We start from the raw sequence: 12,894 nt of genomic DNA, 5'->3' as shown, positions 1-12,894 counted from the left end.
GAAGCAAGGGTATATGCTTAAACTACCAATTCAGGGACAACCAGATGCCCATAAAGAATGGTTCTTTGCTTTGATAGAAAATCGCTGAGGCCTGCCCAGCAGCTCTGGTCTGTAAACAGATTAGTTAAGTGCTCATCAGCTCCGATTTGCATAGGACAGTCTTTGCACACAAACCCTACTTCCAGCCTTAATAAGCTATTTACTTGCAGGAAAGCTACTGGTTTCCTTTTAGTTAGAAATCTCAGCAGAAAATTGCTTTGTGAGAAGGAGCAGGATCCTGACTTGGAAATAGCACTGTTCCTCTGCATGGATGTTAATAGGCAAGTGGTGACTGGCAGTTTAGTGTGCTTGCTGAGCCTCTTTAGTGAACAGCTGTGGGAATTAGAAAAAATAGCTGCTAGTTGAAAATCTGGAGAACAGTTACTTCTCTCTCAATTGGTGGCTGGATAAAGAGCATACATGGGAGAGGATTGGGAAGTAGAAGTTTGTCTCTGCGGAGAAGGATCCCAGAGCTGAAGTGTTCACTGCAGAGGATTTCACTAGGCTGTAAAATTCTCATCACCTTTGAATAAAAATAAATGCCTCGTGGATGGTCTGTGTGCAGCCTGCAGATTTGTCACTGACATTTTTCCCTATTTAAAGTTCATTTGATCCCCACAATTACTTTTGTCTGATACAGAGGGAGGTCAGTCTCAGCCACAAATGCAGCAGATGGTGAGATTCACCCTGGAGTATAGAAAAGCTACAAGTAACTTCAGAGACTTTTGCATTTTAAAATGTGTTACTTCTCAACTGATTTCAGCGTGGCCAGCAGTTTGCTTTTCTTTGAATCAAGAAAGAAGTGAGACTGCAACTTTTTTCTACTGGGGAGACAAATATATCAAAAGTGGGAAGAAAAATGCACAGTATTCCTGAAACCAACTGTAAGCAGTTTCAGTGCAAACCTGCTGCAGCTGGTAAGGTCTTAAAAATTATAGACTAGATTCTTTATTAATGATCTCACAAACTTTGGGGTGACAGGTCTGCAGATAAGGACATAATGTAGGTGTGTGTGTTTTAAAACAGAATACTGGCACTGGATATAGGAAAGTAAATTGTGTAGTTCTGCCTTGCCCTAGTAAAAAAGAAAAATGTTATGGATCTGTTTTTTCACTGATTACATTATTTCCATTTTGTGTCTCCTTTTGCTTGGAAAGTAACCTCAGGTTAGTGCCTTTGTGCCTGAAAACACAGGGTGAAGGGCTGGACTGAGGAAACTACTTTCACAAGCTAAACTATTTTCACAAGCTAAATATAGTTACAAATTCTTCCCTGTAGTTTGGTTTTCATCATTTATTTCATCAGCCAGATGCTAGTTTTTTCATGTAGAATATGATAAGAACATTACCCAATGACTTCCTCAAAAAAATAAAATCAGAATTATTACAGGCCACTCTGCATTAGCCCATCAACCGTTTGCCTTTGAAGGCTTGTGTTCAGCCCCTCTGTTTTATAGTGCCAAGATTCAGATATGGGATTGCTAGAGGAAATTAATTACTAGTAAATTTAGAACAAAGGAAAGAACCTGCAACTTCACAGCATGTAAAACACCTTTTGGAATTCTTTGCTCTCTTCTTGGGAACCAGTGTGTCAAATTCTTGGAATTATTTTAAAGGTAAAATAGTTAGCTATCCAAAAGGCATAGTAAAACCTTATGCTTAAGCATATAAATAGCTGGCAGAAAATTATTTTGTCTCTAGCCACTTTAGACCATATCTATTCAATATTCATTGCAAATCACTACAGGCCTGGCTTTTCTGATGTCCTGAGTGCTGAGTATGGCTAAGGGCAAAGAATGGAACCTGAAGGGACAAATTGTGAGACATCCTCACCCTGGAGGTCTGCAGCCACTGCCACCTTCCCTTCACCCCCTGTCAGCCACCTGTGTCCAAGCAGGGGCAGCAGTGGGCTTGGGGACCCACATGGCTTCATGCATCAGGGGTCCCACAAATCCAACTGTACTTGTGTTTTTCTGAACTTTCTGAAACTGTCACCTGTCTTCAGCCGCTTCTTAGATGCCTCAATCTGCTCATACTGCTTCATGTCTTCTCTAAGGCAGTCAAAGAAACGCCTGCAGTTTTAGTGGGTATAAACCCCACCTTCCTGTTGATGCTCTTGCTGCTGGTTCTCCATTCTCCCTTTCTGACAATTTTCTTTAATTGTTGCCTCCAGATCACAGTCTGTAAGATGTGTCTCTCACCTGCCTCCTCCCATATCCACTCTGTCACGTACTCTTCTCATTTATTCCATCACATCTGAACATGCATTTCTTTGTCCCAAAACACTGTCCACAAAGATCCATCGTTCTCATCCCTAAAGGCAGCTTATGAATCCACCCTAGCTAGTTTTCCTTTCTTTTTCCTTGTTAAGTAGTGTGGGTTGTCTCCCATGGCTCTCATGCTCCATTTGAACTGCAACTTATTTCTCTTGTAGCTTTGCAACATTTAATGCTCACAGAGGTGTTATGCAGGCTGTACAGTCAGTCTGAAGAGTGATTCCCAAATCACTCTTCAAGTCATTAAGGAGGTTGGATTTTATGTCACCACATTCACTCTTGTTTTCACATCTTGTATCTTACTCCTTCTCCCTCAATTGGCTTTTCGACTAAATTAGCATCAAGTGTCCTCTCACCTCTCCTTCAAAAGCAGCTGCATCAATACCAGTCTCTGAGGCTGTGTCCAAAGCAGTGGTGTAGTCCAGAGCAGGAACCTGCTTTACAGCATATTTTCTGCCCATACCCAGTTTCCCATCCTTGCATGCACATTGCAGAGGGATCCCAGACTACATGAGTGGGTTTTCTCTCAAATGAGGCAAAAGTGCAGGATGGTGCTCCAGGTCTGTCTCAGGCACTATGACTGCTCATGGGCCTTCTGAGTACCAGACCAGACTGCAGCTGGTCTGGGGAAAAGCTCCAGATGTAGAACACTTTCACTGCAAGCATTGGCTCCTCAAAAACAACTGTGTAGTTTTCCAGATTTTCTCCTACTGTGCTGTTGGGGTAGGCAGATCCTGTACATCCTTTCAGCAGATGTGATTTTTCACTGATGCTGTAAACCTGAGTTTATTATTTTAACATTTGAGAAGTATCTGTGCCTCACCAGATCAATGTAAGATTGCAAGCCTGAGTGTCTTAGCAGTGTGGAGCTGATCCTTTTTTACTGACATTGATTTTATACCCAGGCACATTTATGGGCTTCTGCAGGGATTCCCTTTATGTCATCTAAAGTAAGACCCACATGGAAATGTATCTTCTGTTGGGTGAAATGTCATGTCTGTGACTATATTCTGCATTTTTTAAATGCTCAGTCTGGGAAGCATTCTGATACTGGCCTCAACAATTGCTTTTCCGAGTGGCAACACTCAGCTTTGTATTCTTATGGAGCTAGCCAGGTTATTATTGTGGAAACAAGATATAGTAACTTGATTTTAAAACTGTTCTCTGTGGGGGATTGTTTTTATGACCATGGATTTTAAAAGTTTTCAAAATACATTTGCATTCATGAAAAATGTATTTTAACAACATAAAGGTTGACAATCCTGCCAGTTGTAAGGAATTCCTTTGATCATGAGCTACAAAGTCCTTGGTAGCCCTGGTAGTAACAGAGGGTTTCCAACACATTATTCTCCACCTTATTTCATTTATTTATTTTGTTTGAAAGCTTTTCTTTCCAGAAGACACAAAAGAAGAATAGGAAACAGTCATCAATGTGGAGGTGACTTTTCCACTTCCTTCTCTTTCATGAAGTTGTTAACAGTAATTTACAGTTGCTCAATTGCATTAAGATGGCTGGGATATTTCTACATAAAGCAGTAAAAATCAGTTTGTAGGTCTTATTAATTTACTGTATATCATAGAGCCTAACAAATTGTACTGTATTAAAAGACTATTACAAAAGTATTTGCTAAAAAACATACGATATTGAAAGTAATTCTGCTTCTTTTGGACTTCCTTACCTCTGTGGGAAAACTTATGCAAGCATTAGGCATGTTCATCACTGTAACCGATACTTTTGATGCGTGCACACATTTTTGTTTCCTTCTTGAGTTGTGCCGCGTGGATGTGATTCTACCTGAAGCAAGTAAACAACTCTGAGTGCTTCTGAAGTCAATGGAAATTTCACCATATATTTCAGTGACTTTTTCTCCCATATTAATTTTTGGGGGGCACAGTTTAATTTAAGTGTGGTTCTTCAAGTTTAAAAAATGTCAGGTGTTTTATAAAGATCAAATTGTATCATTTAATCAAATAATTTTGTACATGAAGAGTGAAGCTGACTCCTGATTTATATTAGTGTATGACAGGTTCTCTCAAAATGGGGAAAATTGTCTGGACTTGAAAGTTAATATCAACAAATTTGTTGATGAAAGGTAGCCAAATATTAGATATCTGGAAGTGGGGTTTCAGAATTAGGAACGTGGGCTATTTAACATTTTCATAGGTCACATGATAAACAAGATCTACCCAGTGTTGAAAGCTGCAGCCACAGCTCAATAACTGTCTGTCATCCCTATGGCTTCAGATGTGTGAAGAATCACAGAATCCCAGGATGGCTGAGGTTGAAAGGGACCTCTGGTTAGGTTATCTGGTCCAAACCCCCTCAGCTAGAGCCATCTACAGCAAGTTGCCCAGGACCATGTCAGATGGCTTTTAAATATCTGCATGGATAGAAACTCCACCTCCTGGGAAACCTGTGCCAGTTATCAGTAAAAATGTTTCCTGATTTCAAACAGAGCCTCCTGTATTTCAGTTTGTGACGTTGCCTCTGGTCCTGTCACTGGGCACCACTGAAAAAAGCCAAGAAGCTCCATCCTCTTTGCACCCTCACTTCAGGTACATGTGTACATTTATAAGATCCTCACTTAGCCCCACTCCAGGCTGAACCAGCTTGCTCAGCTTTTCCTCACTGAAGTGATGCTCCAGTCTCTTCATCATCTTCCTGGCTCTTTGTTGGGTCATTTTCAGAATGTTTTTTGTCATGTACAAAACTACATATAATCAGAACTCCCAAGGGTAGGGCTTCTCTTGGGAGGAAGAGGGACCAACCTCTTGGTTCTCTGCACATTTTCTACCAAGGTGTTTCCCACTGGCATCCAAGCATGCTGGTCTGCAATGAGATGGCTTCATCCTCCTCTAGGCCACGGTGAGGTTAGAAACCTGTGGCTTTACTGCCCGTAAAGGGACCACTTCACAACTGTACAGATCTTCAGGGCCTCAATGAAAGAGTAAACTATCCTTTCTAAAATAAAGCTAACTTGTTCTATTCGTGCTATAATAACCAAAACCAGCAAAAAAGTGGGTCTAGGTAAAAGAACTGCACTGGTTCCCAGCCCAGCTGTGTAAAAGGAGACAGAGGTCTAAGACAGAATTTTTTCCTACTGTGCAGTGGCTTTAAATGTGAAGTAAATGCTTATTACTGAGGGAAAGTCTTTTGCCTGATGCTCTACTGGGCGCTGTAATTTCATCTTTTCCTTTTGTTGGCTCTCTGACTTGTGAAAGTCTTAATCAGGGTGAAAGGCAAACTTTGTCAGGCCACCATGAATGTAGTGGTGATATGTTATCTGAAAATGTTCTGCTAATGGCAGAAGAATGTACTTAGAATTTAACTGTCAATAATTTCATTTTCTGTAATTTGGTGAAGTAAGATGATTTTGTATGTGACAGCCTAAATCTTCCACTGGTCTAGACTGAAATACTATCCCTAAATTGAGATAACAAATAGCAAACTGATCATAAACAAATAACAAACAGAAGGAAAATTTGAATTGACTGGATAGCTATTTGCTGTGAAAGATTCACTCTGCTCTATAAATAACATTTTTTTTCTCTCCAGAGGAAGAATGACTTACTTCACCAAACAGGTAAAACAGAAAAAATAACAAGACCCTAATACGCTGAATCAAATGAGAAAATAAAAACTGTGATAGATGTGACCTTTGGAGAAGTGTTCAATTTTGTTTGTCATTGCTTGGAAATAATGCTATGTACCTTACAGGAGGTAAGAGCCAAGCAGCAGAAATGTCACTGTTTTCTTTTATTCTCTTAATGTGGAATGCAAGTTTTTTAATAGATCAAATATATTTTAATAGATTGCTTGTTTTCTTTCATTCATATGAGGGTTTTATCTGGGTTCACAAATGGGTGTATTCCTCCACCCCCTGCTTTATAGCTCATCACTGTCACACATGACATCAGAATTGCTGTAATGTGTGAATGTATCTACAGTTTTTTCCACATGATTCCTGGGCCTTTAGTGTGCTGATGAGCTGCTTTTATACTTAGTTTCTTCTGATTTAGATCAAAAGAACTTGCACATGGCCAAACCCCTTTCAACAGGCATGATCTACTTCCAAAACAGTGCCAGGTGACAAATCTCTTTTTTATTCCACAGTTAGTTTGCATGTTCAATGTGTAGGCATTTTCCAGACACTATTCCCCCCAAAATTAAGTCTCTATTCTCATAAAGACTGTCCTCAAAAAACCCCTGGCTACCTTATGTTCCCTATTCAGTTACCATCTACCTTTAAGGAGGGAGCATGCTGTGTATTGACATGCAAAAGTAAGCTCCAAAGAAGTGACCTGCTGTGTTTGATAATTTCTCTACCAAGTAGCTTCTAAATTAGAGTTAACCTGAGATTTCAGAGAGTCTGCTCATTTGCACATCAATATCCCAGTGCTCCTCCTCAGCACTGGTGATGTCCCAGTGTTACTTTTAGGATAAGGTGGCTAGCTTTGATATTTAGAGATATGCGCACATGAGAAAGTTGGATGTGATCCTGGATAAAGTTCCAGGAGTGTTTTGGCCAAACGCACAAGGGCTTATGTTAGTGATACAGCAAGAACAACAACCTGGAAAATACTGATCACATCAATGCACTATGATAGGCAAAGATGTGCTTTGAGCAGCTGCAGACAGATTACACCAGCAGATGTGTAATTTTACTGCTGGAATGTCACCTATTCTGGGCAGTGGTGCTACATTGGCCAAGGGCACCTCACTCCCTGACCTTGCATAGGGAAACCATGCCAGTGGCATCCTGCTGCACAAACATGGTCTTGGTGTTTGGAAAAGGTCCTGAAGAGCAGGGCTGAGGAAGTGTATGTCTGCTGGTTTTCAAAAGATGAGGTGGAGAACAGACCTGTTACAACACGTATAAGACTGGCAGTCCTGTAGTGGCACAGAGATTCAACCTCCAGTTCCCCTCCAGCTTTTGACATTGAAGTCTGAAAAATTCAAGGGAAATAAAAGTGCTGTTTGCTGAGAGTGACAGTAATTTATCATCTAACAGTTCACAAGAAAATGTGACAAATTCATCCTTGGGAATGCTAGCTCAGTCACCTAGCCTCTGGGTTTTACAGTCAGGATCACTGTAGGCTGCATGACAGCACCTTTGGATCTTTGTCTTCTTTGCATTCAATATTAAACAGAGGCTCTGGCCTTGTTAAGATGCAGTAATTACTGTTCAATACATTTGTCCTTTAGGATTTGGGGTGGCTTTTTCAGTTTTTGTACTAATGATTTGTGGTACTAACACCCAGTGATAGCTAAATGTGGGATACAAGTACATTCCTGATGGATTTTGGCACTTACTGCTGTGTCATAGCAATAGAAATTATTTCTGGGTCTATCTTCTTAATGATATCAAGAACTGAAGTTCTTAGTGACATTAATTACGTTCTCAGCTGTGTCTCCAGTTCTTCCTCCCTCCCTGGTCAGACTCAGGAGTGCTTATAGAATTGCTTGGAGAAGAAATCCATAAAAGTTTGAAGCTTGCACCTTGTGGAAATAAATGTTGTAATTTATTTCCTATGTTAATGTCTGTTCATATAATTGAAGTGAAACAATTCCTATGAATTAATTCTCTTTGAAGAGTGTAAGAATTGAAAAGTACCAGGTCAGGTGCACCAGGTAGCTCTGCCTCCTGTTATACACAGGAATAAGTGGTGGATGTGGACAGAGGCATATGACAAGAAAAGCGAGCCAGGAAGTTATTCCAGTCTCCTCTTCTACTCTCTCACTGGTTTGTACACATTTTTCCAGTTTTCTGTTGGACTGATCCAGTGAGTGGAGGGCACTCAGCACCTCTCACCACCTGCTTTGCCTGGTTTCATGATAGATATATTAATCTAGTCAAGTCCCTGGCATTTGACCTGAAAGTTGCAGAAGAAGGTGTGCCTCACAGGCAAGACTGGGTTAAGATGGGCTTCTCCTGGGGTCAAAAGCCCAAAAGAAGTGCTCATGTAAATTGTGGAGAAGTGTAACATGAGTATAACTATTTCAGTGTTTACTATCAGGGAAACTGCTTGTTCTTAATTCCACTTGTGTTACATGTACAGCAATAATATCTTCAGACTCTGGAAATGTTACATTTCCTTTTAAAAGCCCAGGGGTGTAACTCAGGCACACAATCAATGCTTGTACTCTACTGGTCTCAATTTCCAGGCTGTTTCCAACGTTTAAAAGGCTGCTTCATTCATTTTTCTCCTATACCTGCTAAACAAGGAGTAACCAACATCTGAGTGGAGAAAATGTTAACAAATTCCTCTTTTGTTAGTTCTAGAATTGTGATTGCTGGCTAACATTAAAGTAAATTAACCCTTTAAAGATGGACAAACAAAAAATCCCAAGGAAAAACCCAAAGGTTCTGAAGTTAAAATAATATACTGCTATTGCCGGAGCATTGTGGAACTGTAATGAGTACTGTTGTTGCCAGTAAAAAGCCTTGTGCTCAGTCAGGAACTGATCCTAACAACCAGACAGACGTCCTTTGAGTGTGGAAATGTGTGTTACATTGTTTTCCTATTTAATTGCTCCAATTTTATTTAGAGAGGAGGTATTAGGGAACACCTTCAAAGCAAGTAGAAAAGATTAGTTGTGGGATAGGTAGAAGGCTGTTCTCTCACTGAGATCTTCAAAAAGCAAAGATTTGTAAAGCTTTCAAGATGACTGGGGACAGGATTGACTTCTTGTTAAATCAGATAGGGACCTAATTAGAGATTTATGAAAGCAACAAAGCACCCTGCAGCAGGCAGTTTCCCTGCTGGGAGAAAACTCACTGAAACATGAGGGTAAGGCTAATAGCAGCTACTAAGAAGGAAAAAAAAATAATAAAAAATCCCAACTCCCTTTTAACTGTTTTAAACCCTCAAGCAATTGGGCTTCACTTGTCAGGGTTGAGAGGAGATAGCCTACCTTGTCTGATATGAAGACAAGCGACTCAAATCTGTTGCCAAGGGCCACAGGGAAGGGTTGAAAAAAAGACTACGGTGGTCAGCAGATGAGCTGATATCTCCCCTCCAAGTAGAGGGATGAATTAGCCTTACAGTTGCTAAACTCAGGATAACAAGTCTAAAAGCCTAAAAAAAAAGCCTAAAGCTTTGCTTCCTCATTGGGAAAATAACCTTTGAATGGATCTCTGGAGCAGGAGAAAGAGATCAAGGAAAATGTGTCAATTTGGGATAATAAAGGAAGCAGAAGGGCCATAAACAGAGCAGATATGCATCCCTAGGCAGCATCCACCTTTCTTTCTTTTAGCAATTGACAGTGGCCCTCAAGGTGTTGTTACACATGATGGGTTGTCAGACTTAATACTGCATTTCTTCTTATTGCCATTTGCATAATATATGACCCTTTGCTTTTGTGTGTATGAAACAATCTTGTGATAGAAATGTCAACACATGGGGGAAAATTATCCACATTCCATCTGTTTTGGTGCATTCATTTTTTCTGAATGCATTTTTTGCAAATGAAATATGAAGACTGACCCAAAATTTTAATTTTGGGTTTCCTTTTTCTATTGCAGCCAATAGAGGCTGAAATCTGAAAACTGAGAAAGCTTCAGGGCAGCAACCTGAATAACTTCACTTACAGAAAGATTCTGTCATAGAAAAAGGCATTCATAGCTCAGCAACAACATTTCTGTGTTCAGCCATAATTAGGCAGTCTGACCAGAGTGGGCCTTCTTTTGCACTTTCCAAGTGAGTGAAAAAAAATTCTTGCCATTGCATGGGTAAAATTATGATTATTTTAATACACTGCAGTGCCAGAAATGCATTGCAGTGCCAGGGGGTTTTAAATGAGAAATAGTAAACAATGAAAATTAATGAAAAGTCTTTTACCTCTCCTCATGATAAGCTCACTTACTTAGCACTGAAGAGGTGACAAAGGTCATGCCTGTGTTTGATACCATTCTAGACGAAAACAAAACTTCCAGTATTTTCCCTAATAAATGTTGAATGCTTTAGTAACGCTTGCATGCTTAAGTAATATATGCAGGCTCTGCTGGTTTAATTTTCATAAACTTGATTGATTCAAATGTTGATTTTACTACCACAGCTTTTATATCCCTGTCTAATCAAACTTCATGTTTATTATTTCAATTTCACATATTTTAGTAATTGGGTTGTGTACCTTAATAGTACAGTAAGGTTTTGCATAGTTTACTAAGGAAAAAGCTGACTTGATACTCCTTCTCCTGTTTTAGTGCTGTATTTTTAATTTTTCTCAATCAAGCCAAGCTCTTAAGAAATTACTTTACAGGAGAAGTGTATGACAAGTTGAAGGGAATGAAATGAGACTCAAATGACTCAATTCATTAGCTCTCATATTCCAGCATTACTGCTGCTTATCACTTGGGATTCCTGCTCTGCAGCTGCCTTAGCCTGATACAGTGTTCATGGCTTTCCAGATTCATGTAAGGGGACCTGTGTTGTTTTTATGGCCTTCTGCTTGGAAAAGGAAAATGGCTGAGTCTCAAACTTGTAACAAATACTTGGTTTTGTCTACTGCTTTTTCATCATAGATACAATCCACAAAAATAATTCATTCTTTGTTTCCCAGAATTTCGCTTTTCAGACTAAATATTCAAATAACTGTTGCAATGTGAAGTGCCAAATTCAAGACTTCCTGTGAAAACTAGAGGTGTATCTAGTTGGACATATAAAAATGAGGCTTCCCAACTTGATAGTCAGCCTTGCTAAAGCTTCCAGCTTTAGCAATTGCAAGTCTTGCCCTTTAAAACATATTTTGGTTTTGTTTGCTGATCTCATCATCTGCCCTCATAAGAAATTTTTTTCACTTTCTGCTCCTACAGTATTTGACTTGCATACATATATGCCATCCAAATATTTCAAGGAATGCTTTTCATCACTGCATATTTTCAAAGATTGGTAACCGAAAAAGTTAAAGTCATAAGTCTGAGTTTTAGCACAGCGCAAAAAGGTTTTTTAGATAATTCGTTATCAAAATATTCAGGTCGATTCAGGAATTTATTTTTGCTGGTTCACTCCATTAAAAAATACACAGCCTGTGTGAATTGCCAATGTTATTGAAAGAGCCTAGGTACTTCTGGGGAGAGGGATAACTCAGGTATCATTTGAAAAGTATGTTTGTTCATGTTTTATATTACCAGAGGGGCTGTTACGCTTATTTTTAAAATAGATTATGTGATCAATACATGAATTAATGTAATTTATTGATTCAGCTTTATGTATTAATAGCTTGACTTCTTTGCCTCAGTGGTATTCTGCTTTAAGCAAGTTCTTTTATGTGTGTTTTATAAACAGGATGATGACTTCAAGTAGGGGTGACAGGTGGATTGTTTGGTGGGAAGTATCTTTTCTGTGATGTTCTCCCCTTTATCACCCTTCTGTATGCTTTCCAGCACAGGCATATTGCATCTCACGGGTTGGAGTGGATTTGTTGCTGACAAGGGCTTGAGTAGAAGGGCTCTGAGGAATGTGTTGGTGCTGCTGGGAGTGGCAGCTGTGATTTAGTGCATGGCAGTCTCTCTGTGGAGCTAGAATTGAACTGCCAGCTCAGTCTGGAGGTTAGGACACTGGTGGAGCTGCTGGGTTGTGGGTGAAACTTAAAACCAAGGTTTTGTTTGTTTGTTTGTTTGTTTTCATTAAAGACTTCTGGTGAACATCCTCTATTAAGCTGTTGTGTGGTAGTGCATTAAGAGTTGTTTTTCAGAATTGGATTAAGAGATCCTTTTGTGTGGTTTCCTACGCACTTAAGAATTTGGGGGATAAAAGATACCATATAAATGTAAGTTACCATAATAATAATAAAATGAAAACACTCTCTTCTTAACTTTACAATTAGGAGCACATCAACAATAAAAGGAAATAAAAGATAGCTAAAGGCTTCTTTAAGACATAAATTCAGAAGTTGTTGACCAGATATGGGTCAAGATGACCTTTAAGTCAAGCTTTGAACTTCAAGTTAAAGGCTGAACCTTGCCTAAGATTCAGATTCTGGCTTTGTGGCAATGAAATTCCATAAAAATCTCCAGTGAGATTTCATCTCAACACTGTGGAAATTTCTTGAAATCATCTGTTTTCCTGAGGTTCTCATATTTTTCTTCATTTTGAAATAGGTTTCTTCTCCCCAGCTTGTGAAAGACAAGGGAGCAGAGGGATTTGATTTCAATTTTCCAATATGACTTAGTGCTAAGCCCTGGACAGCAGGGATTCATGTCTGGTAGTCTCTCTGGGCCTTGGTTTTAATGCCAGACATAGAAATAGGTTTGGAAGGACAGAGAGAGGACACTCATATACAATACCCTGTAGCTTTACTGATCCCATATTTAGCATAACTCTGCAAGTCTTCACTGGTCATTTTTAAGACTCACTTGGTAAGCAAAATTGTGTAGGTACTTATGCAGCACTTAGACTTAGACCTAAACTACCCATGCATCATTTACAATTGCTCACAGTTAGCACTTTAAGAATGCGGGGAAACACATGCCTTTAACCCATCGCTTTCTAGCTCTGGGATAATCCATTTTGCTGAGTACTCGACTTATCTTTGCACAGGTCAGCTTTTCTGTCACACAGGCTGGTAGTCTGGGCAA

Source organism: Camarhynchus parvulus, chromosome 2 (genome assembly GCF_901933205.1).
Source record: "Camarhynchus parvulus chromosome 2, STF_HiC, whole genome shotgun sequence".
Taxonomy (NCBI): Eukaryota; Metazoa; Chordata; class Aves; order Passeriformes; family Thraupidae; genus Camarhynchus; species Camarhynchus parvulus.
The sequence above is the reverse complement of the archived record's forward strand: the minus strand, read 5'-3'. Positions refer to the sequence as shown.